The following is a 19,964-nucleotide window of genomic DNA, read 5'->3' on the forward strand; positions in this document are numbered from 1 at the left end:
TTTAAATTGCAACATTCCATCAAAATTCTTCTTATTATTTTGTTTAACCAAATTGATTAAAATTAACTTTACAAATAATTACCACACAGTCCCTGTGGAGATGATAACTCTTTTACTTACTACTTATTACTTGTACGACCGTGTACACTTGCAAGTAATCATGCGACGAGACAAGTTTTTGGCGCTGCAGCTGAGGACTGTATTTTTTATTATTTGTGAAGATATGTTTTTCAGTTTGGTTTATTTTTATTATATTTATTTTAACTTATTTATTTTCATGATTTTTCAGGGTTTATGAATATAGATCAAATTATCGATCTATTTATAGTTGACCTAGAAATTGAACGTACCTTTAGGCAAAGAAGAAGGGAGAAATCAACCCAAAGACAAGTTGAAGAGATGAATCAAAATCTAAGAGAAGACACAACCTGTAATAATCAAAATTTGATCCTTGTTGATGAAGATAGAGATTGAGCGATTAGGTAGTATGCTATTTCTTTGTTTAGTGAAGTCAATGTAGGGATTGTAAGACCCGAGATTGAGGCCCTTCAGTTCGAGTTAAAATTAATGATGTTCTAGATGTTGCAAACAATTGAACAGTTTAGTTGGATGCCTACTAAAGTTCCTCATTTGTACCTTTGTTTATTTGTGGAAGTAAGCGACTCTTTAAGTTACTAAGAGTATCTAAAGATGTCTTAAAATTGAAGCTTTTCCCATATTCGTTACAAGATCGCACATAAGCATAGTTGAATTCCTTACCACCCCGTTCTGTTTTGACATGGTAAAAATTGGAGAAACGTTTTTTGATGATGTATTTTCCACCAAGTAAGAATGCTAAACTTAGAAATGAAATTACTATGTTCTAGCAATCCGATGATGAGTCCTTGTATGAGGCATGAAAATGATTTAAGTATTTATTATGGAAATTCCTTCATAATGGAATTCCTCATTTCATTCAACTAGAGACTTTCTACAACAGTCTCAACGCTCACACGGGAATGGTGGTAGACATTTTAGCTAATGGAGATCTTTTTTCAAATTCATATAATAAGGCGTGTGGGATTCTTAAAAGAATTTCGAGTAACAATTACCAGTGGCCTACGCATCGAACAACCACTAGGAAAAGAGTAGCAGGAGTTTATGCAGTTAACGCTCTTACATCTTTAGCAGCGCAGGTATCTACTATGACTTCCATGCTTAAGATATTTATATTAATGGTTACAACACTAACGTGACAGGTCAGCAACCAATTTAGTTCAAAAACATTGCATGTGTTTACTGTGGTGATGGTCACATATTCGAAGAATGTCCATCTAATCTCAAATCTATTTACTATGTGGGAAACCAACATCAAAATAGGAATGGCCCAGGTCCACAATCAAATCACTATAATCCTTCATGGAGAAATCACCCCAATTTCTCTTAGAGTAATCAAGGTAATGGTGTAGGTAATTCCTATATGTATTCTCGTTCAAATCATTTGTCAGGTTTTTCTCAACAAATGCAGAAACCTTAGCCAATCGAGTCCTCAAAGATTTTAGAGAACCTACTGAAAGTATATATGGCTAAAAATGATGCAACTTTAAGGAATTTGGAGAACTAAATGAGACAGTTACCTACAGAGCTAATAAATAGACCTCAACTTTCTTTGTCGAGTGATACGAAGAATCCCAGAAGTACAGGCAAAGACCATGTAAACCTGTTACTTTGTGGAATGGAAAAGTGTTAGAACCAGTAGTTGTTGAATCCAAAAATGAGCCTGTTGTTGTCCATAATCAAAAGGAAGTTCAACCAGAAGTTGAATCTCCCATAGTGTAGAATCTTGTTCTTATGATCCCTACTAAGGAATAACCGCAACAAAGTAGTCCTAATGTAACAACCCATTTTCAGTGGTGTTAGAAACTGTGGTTTTGGGATCACAATTCTGATGAGTAAATTATTATTTTAATGTTTATTTAATGTCTATAGGGCTATATTAAGGTCGTATTAAAATTTTGTTAAGAAATTTTGATGTTTAAATGGTTAATTAAGTAAAAAGGACTAAATCGTAAAAGGTGTAAAATTTGAGTTCTATTAGTTAAAAGGGCTCAATGGCTATGAAATCTTAAACTAAAGGACTTGAATGGTAAATATACCATTTAAAGTGTTAGTGGATGTGCATGGATAAGGATTTATTGAAATTTTGATAACTTTTAAAGGTTAAATGTGTAATTGGATAATTAAAGCCTAAATTAAATAAAACAAATTGTCTCATCTTCTCTAATCTCCTTCTCCACCGAAATTTGAAGAAATAAGCAGCCATTTTAGGGCTTGAAGTTTCGGCTACCTTTTACTTTACATGATATGTGAATTTGATCCCATTTTTAATGAATTTTTTTATGTTTTTGAGTTTGTTTTAGCTTAAACTAGCTAGCCCGAGGGTTATTTTGCAAAAATGTTAGAGGTTGAGGGACTTGGCATGGATGTTTTTGAATAGGTTTTGATGTTAGATGATGGATTATTTATCTTTGTTATAAAATAAACATGTTTTGTTAAGTGATTTTTGTTGAATTTTGGAAATAGGGATTAAATTGTTAAATGTATAAATCTATGGGTTTTGTTGTGAAATGTTAGTAAATATGGGTTTTTTCAAGGTCCCTTATAATATTGGTTAAGTTGGATTTAGGCTAAAATGAGTTATATTTAAGTTATGAGCTTAAGGACTAAATTGTGAAAAGTCAGTATTAGGGGCAAATTCATAATTTTTCATAATTATGAACTATGGATTAAATTGAATACTAGAAGTATTTAATTGATTGAAATTATCTATTTAGATCAAGATAAACCACAATCGGACTTAAATCGGCGAAAAGCCAAAGCTTCAGATTAACTCAACTTTACTATTACGACTTTAGTATCGAGGTAAGCTTGTATGAACTGTGATCGTTTTTAATATAGATAAATTGAATGTTTACTACGTTGTTTTAACATAAATGAATCTATATATAAATGTATCCATGTTATGATGAATTGACGGTTAACGAGTCCCGATTGAACCTTACGAATTCTTAGGATACGAATGACATGTCATTAGGGATTTCATGTTTTAGGTGCTGGTCTTGAATGTCCTACCGATGGCTGGGGTCCTACATTTATAGTGGATTCTCCACAACTTGTGTGAGCACCATCATGTAGCTTATATTCTGACCCACAGCTCGTGTGAACATTGATGTAAAGGAAAGGTTATGGTTATATGTAAAGGCACACTATAACACCCATAACCAGTCTTCGTCGCCAGAACAGGGTTACAGAGCATTATCGAACAAATGGGATAGTAAACCATTCAAATCATACATTAATACAAACATAATCAAATTTCATTCAAATACATTCATAATTTCCCTTAATCGAGCCCTCGAGGCCCTAAAAATACTATAGGAACAATCCGGGACTAATTCGGAAACATTTGGAAATTTTAGGAAAAAGTTGAAAAAAATTGGACTGCAGGGGTCACACGGGTGTGTGGCCAAGTCGTGTGACTCACACGGTTGAGACACACGCCCATGTCTTAGGCTGTGTGGACTTTCGAAATACGGACACACAGCTATGTCCCAGCCTGTGTTTGTGCCTGTGTAACTTACTAACTTGGGTCACACGGCCAAGCCACACGCCCGTGTGCCAGGCCGTGTACCCTTTGAAATGACCTCACACGCACGTGTGCCAGGCCATATGTTAGGCCGTGTAACTATCTGACTTGAATGTCTTGAACCTAAAGGGGACACACGCCCGTGTCTCAAGCCTGTGGCCCCAAAATGAACCTTAAAACACAAGTTTACCATTTCAAGTTGCTTGGACCTTAAGAAACTCAAATACCAATCAAAATACCAATTGAAAATGATATTAATCAAGCCAAAAACACATCAAAACCAACCTAACAATTGTCTAACCAATGTACCCTCATTGGTACCACAAGTATATACAATTTTACAACAAAATAAACATTGATTCAATTCATCAATTCACTCAAGCAATATCTAATCAAAATCCTATAAAAGGTACCACAATCACAATAATTCAATTATGTATACACCATACATACTAGCATAACAACTGCACCTCATTCTCATATAATATGTAAGTTGGTTATTTATACAAAATATCATTCATAATATTTACATAATATAATTCAATTATGTATACACCATACATACTAGAATCTACAATGACATTAAACAATAGAAGTAAACTTAATGAAGCTTAGTAAATTTGACGAGTTAAACGATAAATCTTACCAAACTAACTATAATAATAATTCAAACAATAATAATAATCTAAGAGAACTCCCTATTATTCACAACTTCAATCGATAAATTCATCCATGTTTAGATCAATATGGAATAAATAACATATCTTTTAAATTCATTAAACATGTTACCTTATCGAGATTTCTCATTCGAAGAATGACTTACATGTAAGAGTATGTCATCAAAAGAAGCTCATAGAGCTGGCCCACCCGAACACACCAACGAAAGCTCATAAGAGTTAATAGAAGCTCAAAAGAGCTGAACAGAAGCTCGTAAGAGCTGATCCACCCTAATCATGCCAAACAGAAAGTATAACGCGAGAGTCTACAAAAAATGTTGAACCTCGGCTTACTTGGGTAATATGCCAATATCTCCCTCCAATACCATCACCACTCAAAACACCAATAATACACCAAAACACGAATGTATATTATAATTCAAACAATAATTCATTTCCAACAATAGAATTTATATACATATAATATCGATCACCAATTAATACAAATTTTAAATTTTAATCGTACGAACTTACTTGGACTGAACTATAGTTGTTGTAAAAGTTTAAGGATTATTCGCTATTTTTCCTTTTCCATGAGTATCTACTAGATTTTGATCTAAAATGTAAAATTATTCATTTATTATCACATATTTCATTTCCAAACCATTTTAAAACTAATACCATTTTATTTTTTAAAAATTACACAATTATCCAAAACTTTTATCATTTTTACAATTTAGTCCTTTAACCCAAAATTCATCAAATTAGCCATTTTCTCAAGTCAATATTTTATCCAAATATACTAGGCCCTCAAACAGGCCCTAATAAACATCAAATTCACTATCAAACCATTATATTTTGGCATTTTTACAATTTAATCCCAAAATCAAAATCTAGCAAAAATCACTTTACAAATTCATCAACTAATATAATCAAAGCTCCAATTACATAATATTCATAAAAACAATTCAATATTCAACAATGGTAATGATATCAAAACATAAAAATTACAAGAAACAAAGCTTAGAATTCACTCACATGCATGAAGATAAAAATCAAAATGTGAAGCTCTCCTCCAAATTGAATTCGCCCAAGATAAAGAAAATGAATAGAAATTATTTTGTTTTTCTATTTGTTTTAACTAATTTCAAGTTATTTACCATTTTCCATTAATACTTAATATTTTTATCTTTTCACTTGCTTAACCGTCCCCCTAATTTAGTTAGGGCTAATTTACCATTTAAATCCCTCTTCAATTAACTTTCAAGCTATTTAATCAACTAAATGCATTAATTACTAAATTTTGCACCTGTTATAAATTAGTGATTTTCTTTTAATTAACTATCTAAACGTTGATATTTCTAAACCAAAATTTAATACAACTATAATGACTCTATAAATATTCTAAAAATAATATTTACGAGTCGATACGATAGAAATTTGTGGTCTCGAAACCACTGTTCCGTCACCTTTGAAAATCGGGCTGTTACACACATTATGTGTGAGTTTTCCTGAGTATCTGATGTAATTCTAGATGGATCAATGGGTAAGAAAAGGAATAGAATGGTAATTTAATGGAAATGTTCATAATTTTATGAAAATGTTGATGCATATGTAATGTATTTTATGAAATCTACTTGTGATATAAATGAGCTTATATGTGATGTTGATGAACCTACTAACATGTGAGCTTAATGATGTTTGAATAGGCTTATACTAATTTCATGGCATTCGTAATGGTTTATGCTTAATCTATAAATTGTGTTATTGAGGTGGTACGTTATGTTTAATTTTATACGAACTTACTAAGCACTCGTTGCTTACGTAGTTTTTCCTTTATTTTATAGATTATCAGAAGCTCGTCGGAGACTTATCACACTATCCAGCAATCAATTCGGTAATTTTTGAGTAATTTTGGCCAAGGTTAATAATGACATTTATAGGTTGTTTTGTAATAGTATTTTGAGAACGTGTTAATGGTAACTTGGTATGTTTATGCTTTGAAGTTTATGTTTGATTTGGTGATCTACAATGCCTTACCAAATTATGTCATTTCGGTCACTTTTAAGTGCATGTATATAAGGTTCTTTTGGTATGTTTGTAATGGCTTGATAATGGTCATTTGTGATATGTTTGGTAGTTAATTGAACTAGGCAATTGTGCTTGGAAACATGCCATCTTGACTTATTTTGATAAGTGATGTTTTTGGGTATATTTGTGGTGCCTTTGAATGACATATTGGTTAGATGAATTAGGGTGCTTGAAGTGGCATGTTTATGTGTATTTGAATTATGATTAAACCCCTTTATTTTGTGCTCAAATGGTTTGATTGGTTAGATATGAATTAGACCTGAAATGACGTGATTTTAGGTACATTTTTGGATTCACACAGGCTGTCACACGGCCTAGCGACATGGTCGTGTGTCATTTGAGATTTCTTAGTGTTCCAAGTTAGTGAGTTACACAGCCTAGCACACAGCTTGGCACATGATCGTGTGACACAGGCATGCGACTCTACTCAGTGAGTTGCACAGGTGAGGACACAGTTTGGGACACAGTTGCGTGTCCTTTGATCGAATGTTACACGGCCTAAGGTGATGTCACACGTCCTGGCCACATGGCCATGTGACCCCTATTTTTTAATTTTTGCATTTTTCTTAAAACTTTTGTTTTATTTCAATTTTGTCCCAAATTACTTCGAAGCTATTTTTTAGGGCCTCAAAGGCTCGATTTAGGATAAAATTCATAAGATTGATTGGTTATTTATATGGTTAAGATATCTAGTGTTATGAAGGTAAATGTTTTTTTTATTGTATGGTAATGCTCTGTAACCATAATTTGGCGACAGAGACAGGTTAGGGGGTTACATTTAGTGGTATTAGAGCTACGATTTAGTCGGTTCTCGAGCTAAATGTAGTAAGTATGGAGTCTAGAAATACAAGTCTTTATATAACCTACGATGATGTGATATCTTCTGACTCAAATTAAACCATGTTTTCATATAGATAAAAGATGTCATCCAACCAAGTTGATTTCGATGAGGTTGATAGTAATCGCAAGCCTCTGTACACGGAGCAGCTAGATGTGGGCCTGTAGTTGAGGTCTGGAGAAGTGAGGCGAAAGAAGCCTTCTTCCAAATGATGTCTGAGTGATTCTCTAAATTCGTGAGAATGAACCCGATGGCTCAACAACCTTTACCCTCTCCTGTACCCCAACCTGTCCTTATTATTCCTCAAGGTTTGGAGCAAGCATGTGTAAACAAGCTTCCGATTGATAAGATTCGTAAGTATGGGGCTAAAGTGTTTTGTGGTATAGCTAAAGACGATCATAAAAAAGTCGAGTTTTGGTTAGAAAACACTATAAGGGTGTTTGATGAATTGTCTTGTACACCTATAGAGTGTTTAAAATGTGTCGTATCATTGTTGAAAGACTCAACATGTCAGTGGTGAAATACTTTGATTGTTGTGGTACCTAAAGATCATGTGAACTGAGATTTCTTCCAAACAAAATTTAGAAAGAAACATATTAGCAAACAGTATCTTGACAAGAAATGGAAAGAATTTCTCCAATTAAAACAGGGTCGTATGACGTAACCGAGTATGAAAGAGAATTTGTGTGACTCAGAAACTATGTTAGGGAATGTATACCCTCAGAGGCTGTTATGTGTACCCGGTTTGAAGACGGTTTAAACGAATACATCAAACTGTTAGTTGGAATTCTAAAATTGAAGGAATTTGTAGTTTTTGTGGATCGAGATCATAAGGCTGAAGAACTCAGTAAAGCTAAAAGAAAAGTCGATTTTGAGGCTCGTGACATGGATAAACGACCAATGGGAAAGTCATTTTCGTCTCCATAAAAGAAATCAGAGGAATTTCATAGTCATACATCAGCTTCAGTGGGATTCTTGGGAAGAGATAAAGGAAAGGATCATTCGAGTTTGAGACCTCAGGCTAGATCTGTAGCGAGTGTGGTAGTGTCTGAAACAACAAACCCGAGTGTCAATAATGTAATAGACAACATTTTAGAGAGTGCAGATTGAGAGATGGATCGTGCTTTAAATTTGGTTCCTATAATCATTTCCTTAAAGATTGCCCTGAAAGATCTAACAAGGAGAAGGCTCAGAACACTCGTCCAAGTAACACATCTACGAAAGTGGAACAAAAGATTCTACAGTTAGATCTGAGACACCGGCACCAGTTAGGGCTTATGTGATTCGAGCTCGAGAGGAAGCTTCAGCACCTGATGTGATCACTGGTATATTTTCTATCTTTGATACTAATGTTAATACTTTGGTTGGCCCGGGATCAACGTACTCATATGTATGCACAAATTTAGTGTCAGATAAGAAAATACCTTATGAGTCTACTGGATTTGTGGTTATAGTAATGAATCCTTTGGGTTAGTATGTATTAGTCGATAAAGTCTATAAAAATTGTCCTTTCATGATTTGAGATTGCAACTTTCTGGCTGATTTGATGTTATTACCATTTGATGAATTTGATGTGATTCTGGGTATAGACTGGTTAACTCTATATGATGCTATTGTGAATTGTAGAAAAAAGTAAATTATGTTGAAATGTCAGAATGATGAAATAATTTGAGTTGAATCAGATAGAATGGATGGTACATCTAATGTGATTATAGCTATGTCGGCACAGAAATATGTCAGAAAGGGCTGTTAGGCGTATCTAACTTACATATTTGATTCCAGGGCTTTAGAATTAAAATTAGAGTCAGTTTCGACTGTTTGTGAATCCTCAGATGTGTTTCCAGAAGAAGTACCAGGGTTACCGTTGGTCAAAGAGGTTGAATTTGCTATTGGGTTAATACCGGGAACTTCTCCGATATCGATAGCTCCGTATAGAATGGCACCTACAGAATTAAAAGACTTGAAATCACAGTTGCAAGAGTTTATGGAAAGAGGCTTTGTTCGGCCAAGTTTTTCTTCCTGGAGTGCTCATGTATTATTTATTAAGAAAAAAGACGGGTCAATGTGGTTATGTATCGACTACCGACATCTTAATAAGGTCACTATTAAGAACAAATATCATTTACCACGTATAGCTGATTTGTTTGATCAACTGAAAGGTGCGACATTATTTACAAAGATTAATCTCTGTTCTGGATATTATTAGTTACGGGTTAAAGATTCAGATGTGCCAAAAAGTGCATTTAGAACCAAGTACGGACACTACGAATTTCTTGTTATGCCTTTTGGTTTGACCAATGCACCTGTTGTATTTATGGATTTGAAGAACAAAATATTCTGACCATATCTAGAAAATTTGTAGTTGTGTTCATTGATGACATTTTGATCTATGCCCGAGATGAAACAGAGCATGCCCAACATTTGAGGATAATTTTGCAGACTTTGCGTTAAAGACTGTTGTTTGCTAAATTTAGCAAGTGTGAGTTTTGGCTTCAAAAAGTTGGATTTTTGGGACACGTTGTATCGATAGGTGGTGTTAGAGTTGACTCGAGTAAATTATTAGCTATAATAGACTGGAAGCCTTCAAAAAATGATTAAAAATCAGAAGTTTTCTGGGTTTAGCTGGATTTCATCGGAGATTTGTTAAAGGATTTTCAATGATTGCTACGCCGTTGATGAAACTGCTTTAGAAAGATGTCAAGTTCGAATGGTTTGAAAAGTGTCAGTAAAGCTTTGATCAATTGAAAGTTTTGTTGATCGAAGCCCCTATATTGGTTCAGCCAGGGTCTGGTAAGAAATTTATGATTTATAGCGATGCTTCATTAAATGGTTTGGGTTGTGTTTTGATGCAAAAAGAAAAAGTGGTAGTTTATTCGTCCTGACTATAACACTCATATGCCGTTTCTGTTTTTGAAATAGGTTACAAGATGTTACCGGTCAAGTTGGAAGGGTTAATAATAATTTACATTTTTTAAATCAATTCAATTCCATAATCACAAGTAATATTCAATTTGAAAGAGGTCATTCAGTTTTGGGCCTTAAATCGACCTTTCGAAGCTCTAAAAATAAATTATGAACATTTAGGGACCAATTCAGAACAAATCAGAACATCTAGAAAAAAATTGAAAATTTTCAAGTTAGTAGTCACACGACCGTGTGTCTAGGCCGTGTGACAAAGCCCAGCCCGTGTGGCTCCAAACATGGTCGTGTGGCTATCTTACATGCTCGTGTACGACCTCACATGCTCATGTGCATGGACCGTGTAACTCTCTAATTTGGATCACATGACTGTGTCGCAAGCCGTGTGCCAGCTTGAGCAACAATCGAAATACCCTCACACGGCCTTGTCACAGCCCATGAATTAGACTTGAAATGGCATGATTTTAGGTACATTTTTGGATTCACACAGGCTGTCAAAGGGCCGTGTGACACATAAGGCCTGGCGACACGGCCGTGTGTCATTTGAGCTTTCTTGGTGTTCCAAGTTAGTGAGTTACATAGCCTAGCACACGGCTTGGCACATAGGCGTGTGACACAACCGTGTGAATCTACTCAGTGAGTTACATGGGTGAGAACATGGGCTGGGACATGACCTTGTGTCCCTTGTTCGAATGTTACCCGGTCTAAGGTAATGTCACATGGCTTGGCCACATGACCGTATGACCCCTGTTTTCTAATTATTGCATTTTTCTAAAAACTTTTGTTTTGCTTCAATTTAGTCTCAAATTACTTCTAAGCTATTTTTTAGGGCCTCAAAGGCTTGATGGAGGGACAAAATTCAGATGGTTGATTGGTTATTTATATGTTTAAGATATTTAGTGTTATGAAGGTAAATGTTTTCGATTGTATAGTAATGCTATATAACCTTAATCTGAAAATAGAGACAGGTTAGGGGTGTTACACCTGAAGAATCAACACCCAAGGTAGATTCAAAACCTACACTTCCTCTGAAAAGATGTTCGGTTAAGGTCAAAACTCCACCACTTCTTTATCCGGAAAGATTCCAAAAGCAACAAGAGCTGCTTTTTAAGAAATTTTTAGATGTACTTAAGCAATTGCATATCAACATTTCGTTAGTAAAGGCTCTGGAATAAATGCCAAATTATGTTTAATTTATGAAAGATATCCTCTCTAAGAAGAGACGGTTCGGAGAGTTTGAGACAGTGGCTCTAACTAAGGAGTGCAGTGCTTCCAACAAAATAAGGTGCCACCAAAGAAGAAAGATCCTGGAAGCTTTACAATACGGTGTAATATCGATAATTCCTATTGTGGTATGGTTCTATGTGATTTGGTAGCGACCATAAATTTGATGCCCATGTCTATTTTTAGACAATTGGGAATTGGTGAAGTTAGACCGACAACAGTGACACTATAGCTAGCAAACCGATCAATAGCACATCCTGAAGGAAAAATTGAAGATATTCTGGTACGTCCTGATAAATTTAACTTTCCTATTGAGTTTCTTATTTTAGATTTTGAAGCAAATAAAGAAGTCCATATCATTTTGGGAAGACCTTTTCTAGCAACCGGAAGAACATTAATTGATGTTCAGAAGGGAGAGCTTACCATGCAAGTCCAAGATGATAATGTAACTTTTAATGTTTTCAAAGCTATGAGATACCTTGATGTAGGTGAAGAATGTTCTACTATGGATGAGACAGAATGTTATTTATAATGGATGATTCGTTGGAACAACTCTTAGCATCGGTGATGCTAAATGATGATGATGAAGGAGATAAAGATCAAGTTGAATTGGAAACTGAATTAAAGGGATTCATTTCGCAACCCCATTTCGAGTCTTTGGAGTTGGAATCCCGTGAGTATAAGAAATTGAAAGATTCAACTGAAGAACTGCCCAAGTTAGAGTTAAAGGTACTACCTTCTCACCTTAAATATTTTTTTGGGTAACTCTTCTACTTTACCTGTGATTATTTAAGTTGAATTAACTAAGAATCAAGAAGAAAAGTTGATTAATGTCTTGAAGAAATTCAAGAAGGCAATCGGTTGGACGATAGATGATATCAGAGGTATTATCCCATCATTTTGCATGCACAAAATCATCTTGGAAGATGGCAAAAAAGGCACTATTGATGGCCAAAGAAGATAAAACCCCATCATGAAAGAGGTAGTCAAGAAGGAGATCATCAAGTGGTTAGATTTGAGAATCATTTACCCCATCTCAGGTAGCTCTTGTGTGAGCCCCGTCCAATGTGTGTCGAAGAAGGGTGGCATCACAGTTGTAAAAAATGAAAATAATGAGTTGATTTCAACTAGAATGGTTACACGTTGGAGAATTTTTATTGATTATCGTAAGTTGAATAAGACAACTCGAAAAGATCATTTCATGTTACCATTTTTATATCAAATGCTAGACAGACCTGTAGGGCACTATTACTATTGTTTTCTTGATGGATATTCAGGATACAATCAGATCCTTGTAGCCCCAGAAGATAAACATAAGACAATCTTTACATGTTCATACATTACGTTTTCTTTCAAGCGTATGCCTTTTGGTTTATGTAATGCACCTGCAACTTTTTAGCTGTGTATGATTGCTATATTCATTAGCATGGTTGAAAATTTTTTAAAAGTGTTTATAGATGACTTTTCTGTGTTTGGAGACTCTTATGAAAACTATTTAGATAATTTGGCCAAAGTGCTCAAACGATGCGAATAGATGAACCTCGTTCTCAACTAGGAGAAATGTCGCTTCATGATAAGAGAAGGCATTGTTTTGGGACTCGAAATTACCACGAAAAGAATAGAAGTTGACAAGGAAAAGATGGATGTTATCGAGAAAATCCCACCTCCAGTGTCTGTAAAGGGAATTAGGGGTGATCTGGGACTTGTTGAATTTTTTAGGAGATCCATAAAGGATTTCTCCAAAATCTTCAAACCACTTTTCAAACTGTTAAAGAAAGATTCAATATTTATTTTTGATGATGATTGTTTTAACAACTTTTGAGGAGTTGAAGAAAAGATTAATTTCATCACCAATCATCATTACCCCAGATTGGAGTTCACCATTTGAACTGTTGTTTTGGGACAATAGAGGAATAAGATTTTCCATCCCATCTACTATGCTAGTCGAACCTTGATGGGAGCACAACTAAATTGTACGGTAATAGAAAAAGAGCTACTTGCTGTTCTTTTTGCTTTTGACATATTTCGTTCATATCTTGTAGGTACAAAGGTGACAGATTATACCGATCACGCGACCATTAAATATCTAATGTCAAAGAGAGATGAAAAAGCACGATTAATTTGTTGGATTTTGCTACTCCAAGAGTTTGATTTGGTGATACAAGATAGGAAGGGAATAGAGAACCAAGTGGCAGACCATCTGTCGAAATTGGAGCAAAAAGACGAAACCCACCCCTCAGTTCCTATTAATGAGTATTTTCTAGACAAACACATCTTCGAGGTAAGTCATATCCATAAAGTTCCTTGGTTTGTAGATTATGCTAACTTTTTAGCTAATGGTTTAATGTCGCCTGATTTGACATATCAACAAAGGAGGAAATTCCTTCATGATGTTAGATATTATTTTTGGGAGGAACCATTTTTGTTTAAGCAATGTGTAGATCAGATGATTAGAAGGTGTGTGGCTAAAAGCGAAGTAGCCGACATTCTATACCATTGCCATTCATCCCCAAGTGGGGGACATTTTGGAGGATCATGAACTACAACCAAAGTATTACAAGTCAGTTTCTTTTGGCTGGCCCTATTTAAAGATGCATATGCCTACGTGAATGGATGTGATCGATGCCAAAGAGTTGGAAATGTGACCAGGAGGAGTGAGATGTCACTAACCAACATACTTGAGGTAGAATTATTTGATGTTTGGGTATTGACTTTCTTGGTACCTTTCCTTCTTCTTATGGTAACAGGTACATCTTGGTAACCATTGATTATGTGTCTAAATGGGTGGAAGTCGAGGCATACTCGACAAACGATGCCAAGGTGGTAATGCGGTTTCTTCAAAAACACATATTTATGAGATTTGGGACTCCCATAGCTATAGTCAGCGATGAAGGTTCCCATTTCATGAATAAATGGCTAAAGTGGTTGTTGGACAAATGCAATGTAAAGCATAAAGTTGCTATAGCTTACCATCCTTGGACGAATGGTCAAGCTGAGTTTGCGGATAAAGAAATAAAGGGCATACTTGAGAAATTAGTGTGCCCAACTAGAAGAGATTAGTCTCGGAGACTTGACGAAACACTATGGGCCTACTGAACGACATTTAAGACTCCTTTAAGGATGTCTAATTACAAGTTAGTCTATGGTAAGGCATGTCAGTTTCCCTTAGAACTTGAGCATAAAGCCTATTGGGCTCTTAAACAGTTCAATTTAGACCTAAAGACAAATGGATGTTACAACTCAATGAGTTGGAAGAGATGAGATTATTCTCTAATAAAAATGCCAAAATTTTTAAAGAAAAATATAAAAGATGGCATGATAAGCGCATGTGTCCTCGTATGTTCAAAGCAGGACAACAAGCCCTTCTCTTCAATTCGAGGTTGAAGGTTTTCCCAGGTAAAATTAAATTCCGATGGTTAGGACCCTTTACGATTAATCAAGTTTTTCTGTACGGAGTTGTTGAACTCCAAAACAATAAAGGAGGTATGTTCAAAGTTAATGGTCAACAACTAAAACATTATTGGACCGATAAAATCGAAATAGAAAACACTTCGCTCATTTTAACTGATCTATAAAAAATTTTCTGTCAGAAAATTATTACTTTTGTAAATAAATAAATTATATGTTTATGTTTATTTTATCTTTTTAATTCTAATTCTAATTTTAATTACATTTTATTTTTAGTTTTAAATAAAATAAATAAATTTTGTAAATAAATAAATGAGTAAATAGAATAATAATGTAAATATAATTCCTAATTAAAATTAAGTTAATCTTTTAACTTAAGTAAAATTAGGGTTAGTTTTATTTCTCCCCTATTTTTCTTTTCTTCTCTTTTTTCTTCTTTCAACCGTCACCCACCTCACCTCCGCCATCACCACCAGCTTGGTGCGATCTGAACAACATCAACGCAGCCTCCAGCAGCAGGCCCTTGCGCACTGTCGCGCACCATCAGCCACTATCGGCCAATTACAGTAGTCCTCGTGCACTCTTGGCCTCTGTCGATCAGGCCATCATTGGCCTCTGTCGAGTGCAATCAGCCACCATTGGCCTCTGTCAGGTGAATCCCAGCGAGCCCTGTCGATCACCGTCGATAGAAACCAGACGCCATCGGAAGTAATTGAGCCATGTTCACCAGCAGTCGACGGCATCAGGAGGTTTTTTCGGCAATCCCCTTAGTGATTGTGGCTGACCCCTCAACATTCGACAAAAACTAATTGCTTCCCCTAACCTATCTTGAGGTAATTGTGGGATTTAATTTTTTCTACTAAGTGGTTCTTATCTTGGTTATTTTTGAAAATGAATCGAAAAAAGAATAATTCGGAGATTCAAGAGGAAGAGTTTCAACCTTGGTTCTAAACCCCAGGAATAAGGGCCAGATACATCAGAATATTTAAGAAGAAACCCCTATTTCTAGAAAAGGGTTTTCAACTCGATAGTGAGTATTATGTACCAACACTCATCCAGGACATTATTGAGAAACGAGGGTGGAAATTTCCATGTGATATACGGTCTTCTCCTTATGACAGCCACAGACAGTGATGGGTCAATAAATAAATAAGGGGGTTTTCTTTATTTAAAAACATTTCTTATTAGTTGATAGTTTTTAGAACATTACTTTTACTTTTATTTTTGTTTTAATTTTTTGCAAAACATTGTTCTGCTTAAGTTTGGGGGCGTCGTGCCTCAAATTTTTTTTTTTTTTTTTTTCAAGTGTTGTAGAAGATGAATTCGTGCAGGAAGGCAGAAAAGTGGAAAAAAAAGCTCAAAACCAATCGAGTATAATATATTAGTTCAAAACCAAGTATAATCTTTTATTTATTTCAAGAATTTTTTTTATGTTAAATAAATTATGAGATGAATTTTGATTTTATGAGTACCTAGATTCACCATAATTGTTTATATTTCTTAGCAATTAAGCATGCATGATGATTTAGTCTGTAGAATTGGTTTGGTATTTTTCTTGAGGCGAAATCCTAGATAACAAAGCGAGTTTTAAATGATTTAGACATATTTTCTTTGGATCGATTGAGCTTTCAAGCCTAACTTTTAATTAAATCCTTTGAAAAACCAATTTTAAGCTATATGACCTATATTTTTGGAAATAACCCATGAAATATGTAGCTTATTTTAAATAATCTTAAACCTTGAAATCTTAGCCTTGCTTACTTTGGAAGTATTTTGAAAATTAAATTTGAGGGAGTCCAAGAAGGTCATTGGGTGTAAAACACACAAAATATGAGTTACATATACAGAGATATGCTCCGAAAGGTACTTTTTTGAGTTCAAAAAAACGTACCACTGGGTACAAGTATTGAAAAGAGTTGATTGGTGATCATAAACTTTTGAAGGCCAAGGTAAGCTAGGTTTAAGGTTATTTGAACCTAAAAATATCTATTCTTTTTCCATACCTTAACCCCAACTCCATTACAACATTTATTAAGACCTATTGATTTAAAGTCGCTAAGTTAACTACATTAGTGGAGAGGGAAATATCAAGTCAACATATGAAGACATGTGTTAAATCTGAAGAATGATGCTTAGTTAACTTAGGAATTTAATCTTTTATGGTTGAACTTACTCTACTCTTAAAATTATTTGTTCAAATGATGATTTATTAGCATATTAGTTACTTGAATAAATATTGGATGATATGCTGTTTATGAGCTAAACACTTAGAAAATTGATTTGAGAATAAAATTTATGTTTTCTATAACTATTTGGATGATTAAAATTCTACTGAGTTGACGAGTTTTAGCATTACTAAGGACGAGCAATGATTTAAGTTTGGGTGTGTAAACTCCAAAATATATACATAGTTAAGCACTCTTTTATTTATAAATTATGTTAATTCCGAATACAAATACAACTCTTTCTATGGTTTTATACTTGATTTTATGAGATTTTATTATTTCTATAAGAATGTGCTAATATTATGAATTTTACGTTAAATGCATGTTATTTTGTTTTTGTTTTTTGGATTAATTGGGCTAAGGGAAAGGTTGGTCGATTTTCTGTTGTATTTGAGTCTTAGACAGGTACAAGTTGAAAGATTAATAGTTCAATCACATGGATTTCGAAGTGGTAATGATCCAGTAAGAATTCTAAGAAGGCCCAGTATTACCTAAACGGATGGCCCAAAACCATTCCTTACCTACCCATTTTACCAAGAAAATAAGCTGGAAAATATCCACTACTTAAATAGCATTCCTTAACCAACCCTTCAGATTTCTAAATATGGTAGATATGATAAAAAATTGCACAAAATAAAATTAGAACAATATCTTCTTTAATCAAGCCTTCAACCCTCCAACTGCTACTAAAAATAGCAATAAAAAACCACCACACTTGGACCACATGTGGTCGGCCATGCATAGAGGGAAAAAAAAATGTAACTTCCTTGCTAAAAATAACGAGGAATACTCATTCTTCCACAACACAAGGTGTAATACCTCGAAACTTAGGGTTAGAAGAATTGAGGTTGGTTGCCTAGGACCAGTGGTTCGGGTGGACCTTTAAGTGAGTTTCTGCATTTTAGAATCAATGATGAGCCTAGTGGTTCAATGGTTAAGTGTTAGTTTTCCTTAGGTCTCAGGTTTAAATCCTTGTGTGCACTAGTGGGAATTATTTTTGTTTTTGGTTTTATTTGTTCTTTTAAAAAAATATTTGATTAGTTGTTGTTAAAAGTTATTTTATTTTATTTTATTGAAAACAAATAAATCCCTAAAAAGGATATCACGTTGCTCCATACTTTCTCCCATGTCTCCCTCTTTCATATTTTGTTATTATTTTATTAGAATAATATTTTAATTTATTAGTACTGTTATGTTTTAAGTTATTTCAAGATAACTCTTTTATATCAGATTAGATTAAAAAGTTCAGGTAGGATAAGAATCAGGTTTTAATTATTTTATTTTATTTTTCCTATTTATTGCACATCACATGCGCAAATTAGTTTTTCACGCTGGTTTTCGAAATTCAATTGCAAACAACAAATTGAATTGTTCTTTCCTTGCTTGAAATTATGTTTCTCTTTTCACTTGTGCATTGTTGGTCATGATTATTCTTTGATTCTTTTTCCTTTGTACGCTGTTAAGTCTTAGCCACCTTTGCATTGCATCAATTGTTCGAACGCTGTTAGCATTCACTGTTGCTTATCAAAGATTTCGTGTGCTTTTAGTTCTTCATTCAACAAGTGTCGGATCGGGTGAGTTTTTGTACGGTTGTGAGTTTTCATTCATTTGATATGATTCTTTTTACTCAGTTATGGTAGATGGTTTCTCTAAGGTTGGGGTATACTCGTGTAATCAAGTTTCAAGTTGGTTTTTGAGGGTGTTTTGATCGTTTGTGGGTGCTAGGAATTGCATAATCAGGTGTGTTTCTGAAACTGATGTAATTAGGGGTCGAATTGGTGTTGAATTTCACAATTTTTAGCCAATTTTGGGGTGGTTTTTGAAACACACGGGCAACCACACGACTGTGTGGTCCCATTTTTACAATTTTTACTCATTATTCGTAGAATGGTTCGTTTTAGTCCCTCAACAATCCCTTACATGTTTAAGCTTTTATATATGTGTTTAATTGAGTTAATTTCGATGTTCGTTCAAGTTAATTATGTAATGCGTTATGCTAAACTCGGAATACAAAAATGATTGGATGCGGTATTTGGAAATTGTTTATTATTGTTCTGCTACTTTGAAACTGTATACGAGTAAGTCTGGTTCTGTTACTGTTAAACTAAGCTAATTTGCAAATATGGTTATTTAATATGGAAACTAAATACGAGTATGCCGACTCTGTAAATTTGTGTGCATTTTGATTTGATATGGTTTGCATCTACATTTGGGATTGAAATTTGATTTCGAAGAGAATGAAGTTTGTATTGGCAGTTTCACAGAACAACTATATTTTAGCAGTTTAACCGCAATAATAAAAGTGGCATACGACCATATTGAGGTGAGTTTCAGTTGGATGGGTCCACCATAACCCAAATATTGGTGTGTAGAGGTTAGAAAAGGTCTAGTATGTCCTTATTGGTGTGTGTGTGTGGGATTTGTGGAGATGGTGTGTAGCGGTTGGCTAGGTGGGATTTTGTATCATCTTTCATCTGATTTCATTGAACATATCTTTTATGTGTATTCATGATATTGTGTGTTACTCTGACATGGTTTCTGTTTCTGTTTCAAATTTTGCTAATGTAAGTTTGTTCGGTTAATTAACTTTGCATTCGAGGTATTACTCTGTTATTGCCTACTTGCGTTTGTTTTAAACTCACACTAAGCTTTTGTAGCTCATACCTTTAGTTTACTCCTTTTCAGGTAACCCTCGTGATTAGGAGCTGGACTCGGTAGATCAGAGGTCTTAGAATGTCTCGCATTTGGTTTGGTTTAAATAAATTTTCATAAGATTTAAATAAGGCATTTTCAATCAATCTGTAAAGGAAATTATATAAACTGTGGTATGGGTTTTGGCTTTTGGGTTCTGGACTTAAATTTCAATTTCATGCATGGGTTTTAATCTACCGAAATGACATATTTCATGTTATAAGCACACAGTTTAAGGTAATAACCTATGGGTTTTCTGACTATAAGAAAACATCAAGCTTTTCTGT

The 19,964-nt window shown here is 34.4% G+C and overlaps 1 non-coding gene across 1 annotated transcript; it reads right to left on the bottom strand.

The window, feature by feature from the left end:
- Positions 1–836: 836 nt before the first annotated feature.
- LOC128039543 (small nucleolar RNA R71) lies at positions 837–943 on the bottom strand. The gene has a single exon (XR_008194043.1). It is a non-coding gene; the product is annotated as a small nucleolar RNA R71 (small nucleolar RNA).
- Between the last annotated feature and the right edge of the window lie 19,021 nt (positions 944–19,964).

Source organism: Gossypium raimondii, chromosome 2 (genome assembly GCF_025698545.1).
Source record: "Gossypium raimondii isolate GPD5lz chromosome 2, ASM2569854v1, whole genome shotgun sequence".
NCBI lineage: Eukaryota > Viridiplantae > Streptophyta > Magnoliopsida > Malvales > Malvaceae > Gossypium > Gossypium raimondii.